Genomic DNA, 20,050 nt, shown 5'->3' on the forward strand with positions numbered 1-20,050 from the left:
GCCTTGCCCATGGGCCTCAAATATATCACAATGCGCCTCAACTACGGGTCGCATATGCATCATATAGGCATCAACAATAGGCCTTGGCAATCAAAATTGGCCTTAACAATCAGGTTTGACACTCGGAACCGGCCTCGATACTCAGCCTCGACAATCAGAATCGGCCTATACAATTGGCCTCGACAAATCGGAATCGATCGATAATCGGAATCGACAAATCGGTCACATCAATTGGCAATCGGTCACGACAATCGGGGTCGATCAATATTCAGAATCGGCAAATCGGTTATATCAATTGGCAAGCGGTCACGACAATTAAAATCGATCGATAATCAGAATCGGCAAACCGGTCATGACAATCAAAATCAGCAAATAGCCATGACAATTGGAATCGATCGATAATCAGAATCGGCAAACCGGTCATGTCAATCGGCAATCGGTCACGACAATTGAAATCGATCGATAATCAGAATCGGCAAACCGGTCATGACAATCAAAATCGGCAAACAGCCATGACAATCAGAATCGATCGATAATCGGCCTTGATACTCAGAATCGACAATCGGTCACGATAATCGGCCTCGATAATCAGAATCGACGTCAATAATCGGCCTCGATGAGAATGGGCCGAACAAGGGCTAAGGGAAGGTCACAACGTGGACATTAAACCATCATTATCCATCAATGTGACCATTTAACCAACATTGCTCCCAAGGAGTGGCCCACATAGAGCCAAACGTATAATGGGCCCATGGCCTCACACAAGGACCACATATACATTACGTCGGGCCTCGACACATGGGTCATAAATTCATCACATCGGGCCCTAACACATGGGTCAGATATACCTCATATTGGGCCTCGTATACATAAAGTGGATCGCTCAAATATCATATTGGGCCACGTATACGGGCCAGAAATACATCACAATGGGCCTTGTCCCACATCCTAATGCACACCACAATGGGCCTCACTAAATGGGCCATAAATACACAACAGGTGAGCCCTACACATGGGCCTCAGATATATCACGCGAGCCACAATCTATGAGCCTAATACATATCACAATGGGCCTCATCATATGGGCCATGAATACATCACCTTGGGCCTCATCAATACAAATATATCACATTGAGCCCCATCATATGGGTCGCAAATACATCACTGTGGGTCACACAAATGGACGGTATAGATATACAATGCATACATCACGGCGGGCCACACAAATGGACCACATACATACATCACGGTGGGCCGCATACACGGGCCTAATATACATCACCAAGGGCCACAATCCCTAGGCCTCAATTACATCACAATGGGTTACAACCCATGGGCCTCAATATACATCGAATGGGCCACATTAATGGGCCGCACCAATGGGCCATAAATACGCAAAAGGTGGGCCCCGTTCATGGGCCAAAGATACATCATGATGGGCCTCATCACAATGGGCCTTATGTACATTACATCAAGGTGGGTCTTCACACACCATGTATGTATATGTATTTTATTATTATTATAAGGCATTACCCAAAATGAATCATATCCAAAGATCATCTGGACCATACTACAGATAATAGTGGAGATAATGATTTCCACTGTTAAAAATTACTACGCCCACCATTACGATCATTTTCCATCCAGCCTGTTCATAAGGTCACAAGGACCTGGATTAAGAGGAAAACAAGTTTCATACTGATCCAAAACTTCTGTCCTCCCAAAAGGGGTTTCGATGGTAGACGTTCATCCCTCCACTATTTCCTACAGTGTGGTCCACCTGATATATGGATCTCATTTAGACTCGAGCCTTAAGACGAGCTCACCAAATGAATGGACGGTTTGGATGTAATGCTTACGTTAGGGGTGGGGTGCTGACTGTCCAGCAGATGGACGGTTCTGAATCCACCAAGTGGATGGGTAGTTTGGATGGAAAATATCCATCAAAGGTGGCGCGCTGACCGTCCAGTGATTGTGGGTCCCACCAGATAGATAGACGGCATGGGGTTACAAACATACATCACGGTGGGCTCATCCCACCCGTCCAGATTGTTGGACGGTGTGGATGAGACCCACACATCAGGTGCAGCCCATCCAGCACCGTCCAAGGGTGGACGGTTGCATACAACGCACACGTCAGCGGTGGGTCCTAACACCCACTCCTTCTCTTTCTCTATATAACGTACATGTTATATAATGTACTTTATATATAGTTTATAAATATATTTTATTTTAAAACAACCAGCCTACATCCAGCGTCCTGGATGGACGAACTGGATGCAAGGCATGGGCATTAACGTAGGCCCATGTGTGGGATGGGTACCCACCGTCCAAGCAATGGACGGTGAGGATATGAAATATATGCATCGTGTGGGCCCCACACGGATGAACGACTTAGATAAAAATGATCATACCCTTAATCAGGGCCGTACACCAGTCATTCCGTCCAACTATATTACACGGTCGATAGCGTCATGCATTAAGGTGGATCTTCACCGTCCAGGCCTTTACACTGGACGGTGCAGATAAATGCAGCATCAAAGTGGGACCACATGGGTGGGGTCCACGTCCCAGCAAGGGACGGACGGTTAGGATAAAACCCATACCTAATGGTGGCCCACAGACTTGCTGATGTCATGGAGCAGGTGGAGATGGTGGGGACCACAGCACTCGTTGACGCCAAATAGCAGCTGCTGCTGCGTGATGGACGGTTTGGATCTCATACATGAGCATCAAGGTGGGTCATGTCCCATGTGAACAGTCACCACATCAGGGCCAAGGCCCCACCGTCCAACAGATTGGACGGTGAATGGCATGGATAAAAGACACGCATCAGGTGGGTCCACACACGTGGAACCCACCAGCTTTAAATAGAACTGATATTTGTATTGTCCCTTCGTTCAGGTGGTCATCGACGGGCAGCAAGGGCTGCTGCTAGATGGCCAGCCGGGTGGCCCTGCTAAACGGGCAGCGTGGATAAAATAATCACGGTGGGCCGCTGCCTGGATGTCAACGAGGTGGGCCCCACAAATGGGACAACGCGGATAAAATCATGGTGGGCCACATCATCACCAACAAAGAGAGAGAGAGAGGGAGATCGGGAGGAGGAATGTGAGTAGCGGAGGGACCCCGCCACTATGGGTCCCTCTTTAAACAATGCATACATTAAGATGAGTCCCACCATATGTGGGCCCTCAAATCATAAAAAAAATCAACAAATAAGATCACCCACCTATGATCTTCTCCTCCTTCTTTCACCAAGGCATCCTAGAGCTCCAATGGATGAGTTTCAACGGTTGAGATGGACTTTAGATGGTGGGATTGAGTGGTATGAAGGTGGGCCACACTAACTCTCTTATGGGAAGCTCTCATGGACGTTGGGTTGCTTGTTTGTAAAATGGAGAAAAAATGAAAGAGAGAAAGGATGGGATGGATTGATAAGGTGTGGTTGTTGTAAGAGATGGGAAAGGGGAGGTATGGGTTAGTTTGAAAATGGTGTTAAAAAGTATGGGTGGGGAGAGAGAGTTGACTTGTGAGGGGTGAGGTGGCATGGAGCATGGGTGTACTTGACTTGTGAAATGATGGATTGATGTGATGTATCGTAGAGATTCCCTCGGTATTTGCAACGCGCAACATTTTTCTCGAACTGAATGCAGGCCCACATCTCCTGGCCCGGGTATCACCTCAGCACATAATATGCGGCATCAGAACTGCGGTGACAGTGCGGTCGCAAAGGTACAAGTCTTAGGTCGAGCCAATTTTGGAATACGGGACATGATTCACGATCGTGCGCAAACGCTGATAACAGATCGCTGGTTGCTGAAATTCAACCGAAGGACCGCGGAAGCCTACGGAATAGTACATGGTAGGATACGGGCCTTACAACTACCCTTTTTGACACCAGCAGGTCTGCACCTACCGTACGTGTGGGAGTAAACCACACTGTCCAGTTATGTGGACCCCACCGCTGGCCGCTGTACTGATCAGATTGATGGTTGAATCCTTGTTTTAATTTCGTATTTACTATTTATAGTAAGTTTTAGTTTCAGTATAACTCTTCATCCATTAGGCTTTAGGAGTTGCGCACAACATGAAAAGTGCTTAGAATAGTTAGGGGAACATCATGAAGAGTTAAATTGAAACTAAAGATTAATATAAATAGTAAAAATGAAATTAAAATAGGGATTCAACCGTCGATCTGATTGTATTTCGCAAATTCGGCATGGGCATGGAACCCGATATAACAGGGTTGGGTGTCTAAAGTAGCTCTTCATACCCCAAAATCATATATGGTACGTCCGATAGCTCATTCCGGTTTGCCAGATACATCCGTTTTAAGTTCCGATGGTCTGAATCACTTCTACCGTCGACCGGACCCTTTTTTATCCATCTTGGCCATGAAAGTGCTCGCGACCCTCTCTACATCAGATTCCAAGTTATCTTTCTTATTCATATTGTTAAAGGTCAAATATTGCATATTAGACCCTAGTTATTAGTTGGTTTTACGAATATGATAATGCTTAATGCTTTGTTTTAATCGTGTTTGTGTTGCAAGGTGAATTTAAGAGCTTGAATTGAAAAAGGATGCTAAAAGTATGGATTTAACGCTAAAAAATACCAAGGCAAGGGACGGATCTTAGGGGACCGAGATCGAAGAAATTGCACGCCAAAGATTGAAGAAAATCAAACAATTGAAGTACAAGAGACCTAAAAGTCGCCCTGAATGCAAGATCACAGGGTTCTCACCATCTATTTGGCTCGAAACTTTATATTTGGCCTGAGGACCCTAAATCAAATGTACACGTTGAAATTCAACCCTTGGATCCCTATGGAAGTGTCTCAACGGATAGATCAGCCCATAAATCATTAATCTGGGGCCCACTTGGTATCTGGATATGTTTCAATTTTGGTCTTAACCCCTTAAATTAGATGACAAAAAGGATGGATGGAGCGGATTTATTAGAATACAACTATGGATCCCATCTTGAGTAGTGTGCATGTGTACAACACAAGTGCACTCGTTGTGCACTGAAATTCAAGTCGGGTCAAACCAACTTTGATCCGACAATATTAGAAAGAGAGTCTAGCGCCCGTATGTTCTGGCGTTGAGATGATGAGTGGCCCAGCACTTTGGATCATATGGTCAATCCGGACCATTCATTGTGTCCATGTAACGACCTTGGAAATTTTGTGCTAATCTTTCCTTAAGTAGTTGTTTTTGGGGTAATTAGCGTTATACTCGATTGCTTGTGAAATTCGCATCAATCACTTTAAATTGTATCTGCATGGCTCAAAACTTGTAGATTACTTAGCGCTAAGTTACTCTGAAATCTGAGATCCATCGCTAAATCCAGTTGTTCTGGAGAATTTTTGGAAGTTCTGGATCGGACCTGGACCGCACGTCGAAAGTCCGATAGCGATGATCTTAGGCTGTTGCGGTCACCATGTTGGGCTTGGTCACCACCTTGAAAATCAAGTCCATGTGATGTTCTGGGTCGATTTGTTTGAGTTCGGACTGAAGAGTGTGAGAACGGTTGGATATTTAATAAGTTTTTATGAAATCTGAGTCGTGTTGCTTGCGCGATGATTTTAAGCAATCTGACCGTCGGATTCTGACCCAATTTTACCCTCTGATCAGGGAAGGTGGCACAGGCATATCCTTGTGCTTGTGGACCTGATCGAGATTCCGTGACCGTTGAATTGAGTGTGGTCCGCCACGGCTAATCTGAAGAGCCAGTCGGTACGAAAACTCAGCCTGACCTAGATCCATGGTCAGTGAGCTTAAGTCCGATCTTTCGTGGTTGTAGGCCCACCAGAAGTGCTTCGTTGGATCGTAAGAGGCAGGTTTTGGTTATACCCTAAGTATACCTTGACCCTGGGGTTATTTTCATCAATTTGAGGCCTATTTATAGTCCTTAAACCCTAGCCCTCTTTCCATACGAATTTTTCTCTAACTCTAGCTTGGAAAGAGAGTGGAAAAGAGAAAGATAGTGAGAGAGAAGTTGGTGAATCATCTTGGATTCTTTCCTATTCTTCTACATCTTTGAACCTTCAGTTTGAATCATTATTCTGACGGTTCTGAGTTCATCTTGGGGTAAGTTAACCTAACCCTAATCTGTGTTAGAGCTTAGATTAGTCTTGGTGTTGTTGTATCTCATTTCTATCCTTGTTTTAGGGTATTTTATCGCCGTTGACGAAGACATCTCGTCTAAACCAGTTCGGTGTTTCTTTTCTGGCTTAAGGTGCGGACTTTAAGCGTATAGGTTACGGTTTTCAAGGCTTTCAATGCCAGTTAATGATTTATTCTTGTTATGGATGAGATTTCACATGCCAAATGTTGTGTTTTCTTTGCGTTCCTGATATGCATGTGGTATATTAAGATTTGTGTATTCTATGCGTATGTATAAAGTACCGTATACGTATAAAATATGCACTTGTGTTTGCCATGATTATTTGTCGTGTATGCATGCTAGATGTATGTATGACAACTCCTTGGTAAAAGGAATTGTCCAAATGCTTGTTTTTCAACATACGTCATGTATGTTGTTCCATGTATTCTAAGTGTTTGTAGAAATGCATGAATGATCTAAGGTGTAACTTATTACACTAATTGCGGGCGTTGAGAAGTGATTCTCAACACTCCTATTGATGTGCATGATTTCCTTCTTGCTAGTTACATTCCATGTTATTTAAATTCAAGCATTACTTATGCTTACATCTATGTTAAGTTGATATTCCTCAAGTGCTTATGCACCATGATTTGAGTTGTTGTTTCCTTTACTGTTCTACATTCAATTCATATATCTGTTGTAGTGTAATGAGTTTGGGACTATGCATTAGTCCAGGAAATCGGTAATCTGCTTCATGATCGTGGCTGAGGTTGCTTTCGCCACGTAGGACGTATTAGACGAACCCGAGTCGTATTAGAGTTGTCGGCAGTGGTTTGGCCATGCGGAGTGTTTGCGCACTCTATGTCGCTCAACTCAACGTGCGCTCATGCTAGTCGAGTTCGTCAAGTAACCCGATTGTCTGATGTATGTTCACCATGTATTGGACGCTACTGCTTGAATCTAGGGTACCGAACTTACCAGTGAAATCCTATTAACCATGGTACCTTGATCCGCTAAGACTCATGAGCCGGACATGGTGGTATGGGACACCGTGGTCGAGCTGTCGGCCTACGCTGGGGTGACGAGCCTCCCCGTAGTGACCAGTGAGCAACTAAACTCGTGAGCCGATTATGGTGGTATGGGACACTATATTCGTGCTATCGGCCTACATTGATTAGTGACGAGCCCTTTGTAGTGACCTCGAGCATGCCTGGATACCGCATTGAGGCGACAAGCCTTGATGTAGTAACGAGGGTATGAAAGGCGTGCATTGATTAGTGACGAGCCCTTTGCTATGACCTCAAATATATGATCGTATGAGACGACTAGGACTGATGACCCTAGAATGGATCACTGTTTGGATGGTGATATGAGGAAGGTATCTTAGCTTCCCAATCCTGCTATATGAAATGGACTAATAACAACTTGGTAATCATATCCATGCACCGCATTTGTATGTGCTTTGTAGATGTGGCGCACTTTGAGGTGGTGTCATGCGTAACGTAAGATGAAGATGCTGAGGGTGTACGCATGAGGGCACGCATCATTCTGCATGCATCCTTGCATTAACAAGAGTACTTAGGATTTATTTAATTGTTCTGCTTTATCAATCGCTTGATTGAACTGATAACATGTTAACCAGTGCCTTATTGTTCCACTGAGTTGATCACTCACTCCCACGTTTCTGGGGCGGTGTTAAACACCCACCAGACTCTGTCTTAGGTTCTGATGTTGTAGATGTGGATGCGACTTCTGAGGCAGAGCGGGAGATGGATGATGATGAGGCTGCTTTCTCTTATATGCAGTTTTCAGACGGGTTCTAGTGAGCCTTGGTCTGATGCGCGGGATGCTGGGATTATTTTTGGGAATTTAAATGATGTAACTTAATACTTGTAATTTTGATAAGTAATACTTTCATACGACCTGGTTTGTATATGTACTTCAGGGATTTACACTTGTTCACATATATTTCTATAAGTCTTCCGCTTGCTTTCTTCACTTATCCCTGAATTATATCTGTGTTTTGGCTTAATCTATTCCATGTTTTATGCACTAATACAGTCAACATACATCCATCATTAAATATGTTGCATAAGTGATGTTTTGGAACTCGGGAGCTGAGTTATGCTCGACCCCCGAATTTCAGGGCGTTACAAGTTGGTATCAGAGCATGATCTGGATTAAACCGGACCTGGGTTATGGTCACACACCGCACGTTGTCACCACTTTAGTGTATTTGGGTGCGGGTCTATCGTAGATTTTGTGTTTGTGCTCCGTAGCTTCTATCGGCGAAAGTTTCCTGAAAATGTTCACCGAGATCGAGTTTGTGCTCTCTCCTAATCACACACAGCGACCTGAAACCTTTCCTAGACCATCTATCTATGAGTTTAGATGGTTTATCATCTTGTTTTAGCCCTTAAACCTTCAAGAAATCTTTATTTTAATCAGATTTCTGCCAGAATGGCCCGATAGGCGTCAAATCATGCAAGGGGCCAATCGGGGCATTTCCTGTGGGGCCCAGGGGGGAACCACACTTTTCCAAGCATGGGGGACCAGGAGGACCTCGCCAAAACAGCGAGGCATCACCGGAAGGTCCAGAGACCGGCGATGCCCACGCCGGTTCGGCGAGGGCTCGCTGATCAGCGGGCCAGGCGGGCCGGGTCTGCGCAGGCCGATTATTCCTAGGCCTTATGTGGCCCAAACCCTCCACGGTTTTCAGCTTAAAACCCTTTCTTTCATCTATTTCCTTCACAAACACCCCTCCCAAGCTCTCCCTTTATTGAAAACCCTCTCTAATCTTCTCCAATCTCTCCCAAATCTTCTTCTTCTTCCATTTTTTGTGCAAACCCATCACCCTATTTCGAAATCCTCATTCCCATTGCTGATCTCCCTTTCGTTCCTTCTCATTTGAGCTCTTACATCCCCTTTTTGGCTCTTAGGTGTGTGGAAGCTTCACCATCTTCCTATTTCTGTCTTTCTCTCATTTTTCATGGCCCTCTTTGAGATTGTGACAGCCATCTTTTCTATTTCTTCCCTTCTTTCTTTGATGGGGAAGAAGATAGCGCCCATGGGTGAAGCCGGGCCGAGCCGCCCAACCCGTGCACGGAGGCCGAGAGGTGCCGCCGTGAGCACGTCCGCCACTCATGAATTTCAGACGAAGCGGGACCTCGATCCTCGAGCTCCCGTTAGTAGGACTTTGTTGGCGGAGTTGTCGCATGGAGCCTATGAAGGCCGTAGAGTCCTTTTTGAGGCTCATGTTGATCCGCGGCTCTTTGGTGAGTTTATGTTGTTGGAGCGCCTAGAAGGGGCTGGTTGGGGTCCCTTGTTCGAAGGCGAGTATCGCGCGAATGCTAGCACTGTTTGAGCCTTTTATGCAAATATTCTTGATCCTTCGCTGGAGCCTCTGCAGTTCAAGATTCCTTGTGGTAGCGGTCGAGTGGGTATTGTCAATGTTGCTTTGATATCCCGACTCCTGAATGTGCCACTTGGTGAAGTGCATGCCAGCGAGAAGAATGTGAACAGTGTGCGTGAGAGGGATCATCGCACCCGATCCTTGTGTGGTCGTCTGGTAGAATGGCAGCCGAATAGGAGTCTTCTGGCTACCTACATGACGAAAAAATTCTGTTTGCTTCACCACATATTTATGTTCAATGTATATCCGAGGTGGAGCAACCGCAGCGAGTGTACGCGCCTGATGGTGGATTTCCTATATCAGGTGGGGCAAGAAGCGAAGTTGTGTGTGCCGACGTACATCCTACGTCAGATTATTCTCATTGCTCATTTGAGTAGGAGGACCGAGTCGCTTCCATTTGGCTGCCTCATTTGCAAGCTTGCACATGAGTTTGGCTATAGGCTTGGAGATGAGAAGCCAGTTCCTGTTCGTCATATTGATTTAAGGACGCTTAAGCAGATGGAGATCGGTTTGGTCGGCATGCCTCAGAGAGTGAGGCTGAGTCTGAGAGTGATGGTGAAGAGAGTTATGCTGAAGGTAGTGCTGAGATTGAGGAAGAAGCAGAGCAGGACGAGGAAGAAGATGAGGCACAGGATTCGAGTGATAGCTCTCCTCCTGTGGCGCCAGAGCAGAGCGCAGAGCAGACTGCCAGAGATGCCCGTCTTACACGGCTTGAAGAAGGGCAGGCTGTTTTACGCCAGGATATTGTTGATCTTCGAGGCCTTGTTAAACATAAGTTTAAGAAGGTGACTCAGACTCTGAAGTCTATCCTGTGCTGCTTGCAGGATAAGGGTGCTCCGCCTCCATCTCCTGATTCCGACGAGTAGCAGTCGTCGTGGCTGTCCTTTACTTTGTTTGTTATTTTCTTTCTATGTGTAGCCATTGTTGGCTTGTAGTTGGAGTTGTTGTAGTTGTTTGTGGTTGTTTGTAGTTGCTGTGGTTGTTGAAGTGTTAGATGTTGTTGTTTTCATGCTTTCCTAGTCGTGATTCATGTATTGCTGCACTACTTGTATTGCGACGATTTGATTAATGGAATGCATGTTGTTGGCCTTTCTTAGTCGCACCGCTTTATCACTACGATGTTATTATGGGTATGGATTGGCTCACGAGGATGCGAGCTGAGATTGATTGTGAAGTTAGATCAGTGACGATCCATGGACCTGAGGGCGAGATTGTTACTTTCCCAGTTCAGGTCAGTTACCCTCTTCGTATTGATTATTATTCTTCTCTATTGGAGAGTATGGCTGAATTGGCGTTGGTTAGTACGCCGGTAGTTCAGGAGTTTGAAGATGTGTTTGAGTCGATTCCTGGATTACCTCCTCAGCGTGAGATTGATTTTGCTATCGATCTTATGCCTGGTGCGGCGCCCATTTCTTTACCCACCTATCGTATGCCTCCGAGTGAAATGGAGGAGTTGAAGAAGCAGATAGATGATTTGCTAGATTTGGATTTTATTCGGCCTAGTGTGTCTCCTTGGGGAGCACCTGTTCTGTTTGTGAAGAAGAAGGATGGTTCCTTGTGATTGTGTATTGATTATCGCAGGTTGAATCTGGTAACTGTGAAGAATAAGTACCCTTTGCTCAGGATTGATGATCTGTTTGATTAGTTGAAGGGGGCAAGGTACTTTCGAAGGTTGATCTGCAATTAGGTTATCATCAGTTGCGCGTCAAGGATGGGGACATGCAGAAGACCGCTTTCAGGACTAGCTTCGGTCATTATGAGTTCCTTGTGATGTCGTTCGGTCTGACGAACGCACCGGCCGTGTTCATGGATCTGATGAACAGGGTGTTTCGGCTATTCTTGTTCCGATTCGTCATTGTCTTTATCGATGACATCTTGATATATTCGGCGAGCCGGGCAGAACACGAGGAGCACTTAAGAGCGGTATTGGATACTCTTAGGAAGCATCAGCTTTTCGTACAGTTCAAGAAGTGTGATTTCTGGAAGGAGGAAGTCAAGTTCCTGGGACATGTGGTGTCCAAGGAAGGAATAGCCATCGATCTTGCCAAGGTAGCTGCAGTGTAGGACTGGAAGCAGCCTGGTTCAGTTACTGAGGTAAGGAGTTTTCTAGATCTTGCAGGCTATTATCGACGCTTTATTCAGGACTTCTTGAAGATTGCCAGACCGTTGTCGCAGTTGACACGGAAGGATTTGAAGTTTGCTTGGAATGAGCAGGCGGAGTTAGCTTTTCAGGAGCTGAAGGACAAGTTGACGTCCACCCCTGTGCTTGTATTGCCAGAGCAAGGGGTTAAGTATGTTATTTATACTGACGCCTCTCGCGTTGGCCTGGGTTGTGTCCTTATACAGAAGGACAGGGTGATTGCTTATGCTTCGCGTCAGTTGAGGAAACACGAAGAGAATTACCCTACGCATGACCTGGAGTTAGCAGATGTCATCTTCGCATTAAAGCTTTGGAGACATTACCTCTATGGTGAGGAGTTCGAGCTCTTTTGTGACCACAAGAGCCTTAAGTACATTTTCACGCAGCGTGATTTGAATATGAGGCAGCGCCGATGGATGGAAACATTGAAGGACTTTAAGTTCGATGTTTCTTACCATCCGGGCAAGGCGAACCTTGTGGCAGATGCGTTGAGTCGCAAGAAGGCTATTGAGTTTGCGGCTCCGCTGATGATAGCAGAGTGGGATATGTTGGAGTTCGTGCGTGATTTTGAGCAGAAGCTTACGGTGGTTGAGCCGTATGAGGTTATCACACACATTCGTGTACAACCCCTTATCGACGAGAGGATCGTTGCAGCTTAGGCAGATGATGAGCTTTTGGTGAAGATGAGGCAGTGGGTTGGTACAGATGAGAACTCCGACTGGAGTATTAGTTCTGATGGGGGCCTACGATTTCGTGGCCGGTTATGTGTTCCTGATATCCCTGACTTGAGACGGGAGGTTCTCGAGCTAGCCCATAGTTCTAAGCTTGCGATGCATCCAGGTAGCACGAAGATGTATCAGGATATGAAGAGGTCTTATTGGTGGGACAATATGAAGGTCCAGATTGCTGAATTTGTTTCTCGTTGTCTCACGTGCCAGCAGGTCAAGGCAGAGCATCGCCGACCTCCTGGATTGTTGCAGCCCATGCCCATAGCTGAATGGAAGTGGGATTTCATCTCTATGGATTTTATTTCTGGGTTGCCGAGGACGAGGAAGGGGTATGACTCTATTTGGGTGATCGTCGATCGATTAATGAACTCGGCGCATTTCTTACCGATCAGAGTCACTTACTCTGCAGACGAGTTGGCTAGGTTGTATATCAAGGATATAGTACGTCTGCATGGAGTTCCCCTGGAGATTGTGTTTGATAGAGACACGCATTTTACATCTATCTTCTGGACTCGTATCCAGGAAGCGATGGGTGTGAAACTGAAGTTCAGCATCGCGTTTCATCCGCAGACAGATAGGCAGACGGAGCGCGTGAATCAGATCCTGGAAGATATGTTGCGAGCTTGTGTTTTGGATTTCAAAGATAGTTGGGATGATTGTCTTCAGTATGCAGAGTTCGCGTATAATAATAGTTTCCAGGCGAGTATCGGCATGGCTCCCTATGAGGCGTTGTATGGTCGCCCGTGCAGCACCACATTGCTGGGCAGAAATTGGTGAGCATAGTTTGCTTGGCCCGGAGTTGGTGCAGGTGACTTCAGAGAAGGTTGACATCATTCGACGTCGACTTCTGATAGCGTAGAGCAGGCAGAAGAGTTATGCTGATACGAGGCGTCAACCGCTCGAGTTTGAGGTTGGAGACCATGTTTTTCTGAAGGTCTCTCCTATGAGGGGAGTTATGCTGTTCGGTAAGAAGGGGAAGCTGACGCCGAGATTTATTGGTCTATTTCAAGTTCTGGATCGAGTGGGAGCGGTAGCATACCGCCTTGCTTTGCCCACACATCTTACGGGCGTGCATAACGTATTTCATGTTTCTATGCTGAAGAAGTACGTTGCTGATCCTTCGCATATTATCAGTTGGGAGCAAGTGCAGTTGAGTGAGGATGCCACTTATGTACTGCGACCGACGCGTATTTTCGACAGGAAGGAGCAGGTATTGTGTAGCAAGGTTATCCCTCTTGTGAAGGTGCTATGGACGCATCATGGTGTGGAAGAAGCTACTTGGGAATCTGAAGCTGAGGTCAGAAAGACCTACCCTCTGATCCTTGAGGAATTTATGAAGGTATGAATTTCGAGGACGAAATTTTCTTTAAGGGGGGTAGATTGCAACGACCTTGGAAATTTTGTGCTAATCTTTCCTTAAGTAGTTGTTTTTGGGGTAATTAGCGATATACTCGATTGCTTGTGAAATTCGCATTAATCACTTTAAATTGTATCTGCATGGCTCAAAACTTGTAGATTAGTTAGTGCTAAGTTACTCTGAAATCTGGGATCCATCGCTAAATCCAGTTGTTCTGGGGAATTTTTGAAAGTTCTGGATCGGATCTGGACCGCGCGTCGAAAGTCCGATAGCGATGATCTTAGGTTGTTGCGGTCACCATGTTGGGCTTGGTCATCACCTTGAAAATCAAGTCCATGTGATGTTCTAGGTCGATTTGTTTGAGTTCGGAGTGAAGAGTGTGAGAACGGTTGGATATTTAATAAGTTTTTATGAAATCTGAGTCGTGTCGCTTGCGCGATGATTTTAAGCAATCTGACCGTCAGATTCTGAACCAATTTCACCCTTTGATCAGGGAAGGTGGCCCAGGCATATCCTTGTGCTTGTGGACTTGATCGAGATTCCGTGACCGTCGAATTGAGTGTGATCGAGATAGTGAGAGAGAAGTTGGTGAATCATCTTGGATTCTTTCCTATTCTTCTACATCTTTGAACCTTCAGTTTGAATCATTATTCGACGTACGAGTTCATCTTGGGTAAGTTAACCTAACCCTATTCTTGTCTTAGAGCTTAGATTAGTCTTGATGTCCTGTTGTTATATCTCATTTCTATCCTTGTTTTACGGGTATTTTATCTAACCCTGCTTGGAAAGAGAGTGGAGACAGATAGTGAGAGACCAGTTCGGTGAATCATCTGATTCTTTCCTATTCGGCTTACATCTTTGAACCTTGACTTTGAACGTATTAGGTTACTGAGTTCATCAAGGCTAGTTCAATGCCGCTAATGATTTACTTACGATTAGTTATGGATGAGATTTCACATGCCAAATGTTGTGTTTTCTTTGCGTTCCTGATATGCATGTGGTATATTAAGATTTGTGTATTCTATGTGTATGTATAAAGTACCGTATACGTATAAAATATGCACTTGTGTTTGCCATGATTATTTGTCATGTATGTATGCTAGATGTATGTATGACAACTTCTTAGTAAAAGGAATTGTCCAAATGCTTGTTTTTCAACATATGTCATGTATGTTGTTCCATGTATTCTAAGTGTTTGTAGAAATGCATGAATGATCTAAAGTGTAACTTATTACACTAATTGCGGGCGTTGAGAAGTGATTCTCAACACTCCTATTGATGTGCATGATTTCCTTCTTACTAGTTACATTCCATGTTATTTAAATTCAAGCATTACTTATACTTACATCTATGTTAAGTTGATGTTCCTCAAGTGCTTATGCACCATGATTTGAGTTGTTGTTTCCTTTACTGTTCTATATTCAATTCATATATCTGTTGTAGTGTAATGAGTTTGGGACTATGCATTAGTCCAAGAAATCGATAGTCTGCTTCATGATCGTGGCTGAGGTTGCTTTAGCCACGTAGGACGTATTAGATGAACCCGAGTCGTATTAGAGTTGTCGACAGTGGTTTGGCCACGCGGAGTGTTTGCGCACTCTATGTCGTTCAACTCAACGTGCGCTCATGCTAGTCGAGTTCGCCAAGTAACCCGATTGTCTGATGTATGTTCACCATGTATGGACGCTACTGCTTGAATCTAGGGTACCGAACTTACCAGTGAAATCCTAATAACCATGGTACCTTGATCCGCTAAGACTCATGAGCCGGACATGGTGGTATGGGACACCGTGGTCGAGCTGTCGGCCTACGCTGGGGTGACGAGCCTCCCCGTAGTGACCAGTGAGCAACTAAACTCGTGAGCCGATTATGGTGGTATGGGACACTATATTCGTGCTATCGGCCTACATTGATTAGTGACGAGCCCTTTGTAGTGACCTCGAGCATGCCTGGATACCGCATTGAGGCGACAAGCCTTGATGTAGTAACGAGGGTATGAAAGGCGTGCATTGATTAGTGACGAGCCCTTTGCTATGACCTCAAATATATGATCGTATGAGACGACTAGGACTGACGACCCTAGAATGGATCACTGTTTGGATGGTGATATGAGGAAGGTATCTTAGCTTCCCAATCCTGCTGTATGAAATGGACTAATAACAACTTGGTAATCATATCCATGCACCGCATTTGTATGTGCTTTGTAGATGTGGCGCACTTTGAGGTGGTGTCATGCGTAACGTAAGATGAAGATGCTGAGGGTGTACGCATGAGGGCACGCATCATTCTGCATGCATCCTTGCATTAACAAGAGTACTTAGGATTTATTTAATTGTTCTGCTTTATCATTGCTGCTTGATTGAACTGATAACATGTTAACCAGTGCCTTATTGTTCCACTGAGTTGATCACTCACTCCCACGTTTCTGGGGCGGTGTTAAACACCCACCAGACTCTGTCTTAGGTTCTGATGTTGCAGATGTGGATGCGACTTCTGAGGCAGAGCGAGAGATGGATGATGATGAGGCTGCTTTCTCTTATATGCAGTTTTCAGACGGGTTCTAGTGAGCCTTGGTCTGATGCGCGGGATGCTGGGATTATTTTTGGGAATTTAAATGATGTAACTTAATACTTGTAATTTTGATAAGTAACACTTTCATACGACCTGGTTTGTATATGTACTTCAGGGATTTACACTTGTTCACATATATTTCTATAAGTCTTTCGCTTGCTTTCTTCACTTATCCCTGAATTATATATGTGTTTTGGCTTAATCTATTCCATGTTTTATGCACTAATACAGTCAACATATATCCATCATTAAATATGTTGCATAAGTGATGTTTTGGAACTCGGGAGCTGAGTTATGCTCGACCCCCGAAATTCAGGGCGTTACAGTCCAGGGGGTGGCCACGACCTTAGCTAAGCTCTCCTTTTGGTCCCATACACGCATACACAACCAGATAACCGTCAAACATAGGATGAACGGGGTGAATTTCACTGTAAACATCACTATGGGGCCCACTGAACAGTCTAGCACAGTTACGTGCGTAAGGGACGTGCGTCCGGATGTCTGGCCCTCCATGGGCCATTATGTGATCTTGATCACGGTTGGATCTATGATCCGGGCCGTCCAGAAGCTGTAAGAAGGGGTCTTGAACCCCATCAAGGAGTCATAATCTGAGAAGAGGACGATTAGCCGTCTCAAATTTCATTCCAATGCAAGACTGCTTGCATCGTTGCGAACTCTGCTGCGAAACAGAGTTGATTCGACTCCAAATTGACACCCAGCCACTGTCCTCCCTACTGCCTATAAAAAGAGAAGAGAGAGAGAGAGAGAGAGAGAGAGAGAGGACCATCCTTGGACGTGTGGAAGAGCAAGGGAGAGAGTGAAAGTGTGGAGCATGTGGCTGGCTGGGAGTTTCTTCCTTTGGTTTCTCTTTCTTTCTTTAATTGTTTTCTTATGCTTTTAAGAGATTTTTAGTGCAATCATGTTGGTGGTTGGCTAAACCTCTTAGCTAGGGCTAAGAGGTGAAGCTTGTAGTGAGATGGTTGGTTTTTATACTTTGATTCATGTTACATTAAACTCTCTTTGTTTATAGTTTGATATTAAGGAATGCTTTCTGTTTTTAATGGTTTGTTGTGACTTAAATTACAATGGATCTGCAATAGCTTTGAGCATGTTCTTTCATTATTATGAATATGAAGTTAGGAAGCCCTGTTCTTCACCATCGTCCCTTGGACATGGTTGAATGACGAAATCCTTCCCAACGTTCATAACTCTCTTAGATTGGTTGTGGATTGGTTAAATTCTGTTGTTTACTTTGTCTCATGGGCATAGTTTTGTGATAAAATCAAGTCTAATTCACATCATTCTCATCTCTTGAAAACTAGATCAAAGGAAGTTCAGATTTGATTTTTAATGTTATATCCTCCAACTGAATGAAGGTGGGACTCTAAATCTAGTTCTATTTATGAATCAAGCATAGATCTCCTTGACCTCTATAAGTGGATCCTTTGCACCCCAGTTTCCCACCTTTGAATTTTACAAGTTCTAGTTAATTAATTTACCATTATTCTCTTAATTCTCACTGATTTAGATTGCATCTTCGCCTAGTTCTAATTCAAGTTAATTTTAGATTACGTATAAGGTTCAGTCCCTGTGGATTCGACCTCGGTCTTATTGAGATTATTACTACATCGCAACCCTATACTTGAGGTGTGATCAAGTTTGTGGTGCCATTGTCAGAGATTGACGGTTACGTTTTTCTGAGATTAACTAGTTTTAGAATTAGGTTAAGATTAGGGTTTTTCTAGTTCTTAATTTTAGGTTTAGGTTTTTCTATTTGATTTCTAGAAACTAACCTAACTTTCCTGTTTTGTAAGACTCTGACATAAACGTTCTAAATTGGTAATCTCTTTTTAGTTTTTTGGTTTTCTATTTTTAGATTAGGTTTTATTTTCTAATTTTTAGAAACTTTCTAATTTTAGGATTTCTTTTAAACTAATTCACTTTCTAATTTAGGTTTAGAACTTTTTTAATTTGTTTTTAGAAACTTTCTATTTCCCTTTTTTTAAGGAACTTTCTTTCTAATTTACTTTATATTTCTTTAAGAACTTTCTATTTTTAGAACTTGACTTGTTTTGTTTTGTTTTGCAGGTTTTTAACATAGGATCTTTTAATTTGGTAAATTCTTTCCAACTCTTTTCTCTTTCTTTTTCTATTTCTATTTCCTTTCTTTCTTTTAGGTTTGGGTTTATAATCTGAATTGAGGGTTACGAGTGTTTCATGCCCAAGTGGGTCCGTGATAACACTCGACGTCTCTTGTCTGAATGAGGATTGGTTGAGGGGTTGACTATCCATCGTAGAACTAGACACCACTCGAGATCCCGAGAGCTAATTGAAGTGATGGCTGTAAACCAACCTTTTCTACCTCAACTTAGGGTGGAGGACATCAGGATAAGAATGAGGTGCATCAAGCACCCTCGCCTCATACTTTACGAGATTATTTACAACCGGTAGGGGTGAGCATACCCTTATGCATGGTTTTTGCTGAAAACATGGGACACATGGATATCAAGCCAGGGGTGATCTAACTCCTTCCTAAATTTCATGGGCTTGAGTCCAAAAATCCATATTTACACCTGAAAGAGTTTGATGAAATCATGACCACCCAAACGTGTCTGAGGACATGGTCAGGTTGAAACTCTTTCCCTTTTCTTTGAAGGAGAAAGCTAAGACGTGGTTGCATTCACTACATCCTAGATCTATTGACACATGGAATGAAATGCAAAGGGAGTTCATAAAGAAATTTTTTCCATATCATAAAACGAACACCCTTAGAAAATCAATCATGAACTTCACCCAAAAGGAGGATGAAACATTCTTCCAATTTTAGGAAAGGTTCAAGGATCTTGTCAGTTTATGCCCACAACACGGTTTTGAAATGTGCCGCATTACACACTTTTTCTATGATGGACTGACATCTTCCATGCGCCAATTGGTTGAGACGATGTGCAACGGGGAATTTATGAATAAAAATGTCGATGACGTATAGGACTACTTGGATAGACTTGCTGAAAACTTACAATCATGGGACACATACCCAAAATCAAACACCATGTCTAGGCTGACTCAATCTAAGGAGAGGAGTGGAATGTATCTCTTGAAAGAGGACGATGATATCAATTCTAAAGTGACTAATCTCATAAGGAAATTCGAGGCCATGGAATTAAAGAAGGATAAGGTTAATGAAACTATTTGCAGTATCTGTGATTGCAACATTCACACAACTGAAAATTGTCCAATAATATCCACCTTTTGAGGGGTGTTGAATGAGCAATCCAATGCCGTGAACAATTATCAAAGACCGTTCAATAGACCTACCTCAAATACATACAATCCTAGTTGGAGAAATCATCTAAACTTTAGTTAGAGAAATGGACAAATTGGTACCCCTCGAGGTTCCTTTAATCAAATTCCACAACAAGAGAAACCTCAAGATGACCCGGTTCTAAAACATTTTCAAAAGCAAGAGCTTTTCAATCAAGGTATGCTACAAGCCTTTCAAGACCTTACAAAAGTGATACAAGGACTTAAAGCTAAAAATACGATTGGGAATAAGGGGAGCCTCCTAGCTCAACCTCTTCTCAATCCAAAACCGCAATATGAAGTTAGCGACCGAAGCTCTTCAAATCAGATGGAGCAAGCTAAATCTATCACCACTATCAGGAATGGGAAGATCATTGACAAAACTATTCCAATTAGGGATGAAAAGCGTAAAGAACTAGAAGAGGACAAAGA

At 43.8% G+C, this 20,050-nt stretch overlaps 1 non-coding gene across 1 annotated transcript; it reads right to left on the reverse strand.

Moving 5' to 3' along the window:
- Positions 1–19,082: 19,082 nt before the first annotated feature.
- On the reverse strand, positions 19,083–19,189 carry LOC131238367 (small nucleolar RNA R71). Its single transcript, XR_009167768.1, has one exon. It is a non-coding gene; the product is annotated as a small nucleolar RNA R71 (small nucleolar RNA).
- Positions 19,190–20,050: the final 861 nt, after the last annotated feature.

The sequence above is a fragment of the Magnolia sinica genome, chromosome 2, assembly GCF_029962835.1.
Source record: "Magnolia sinica isolate HGM2019 chromosome 2, MsV1, whole genome shotgun sequence".
NCBI lineage: Eukaryota > Viridiplantae > Streptophyta > Magnoliopsida > Magnoliales > Magnoliaceae > Magnolia > Magnolia sinica.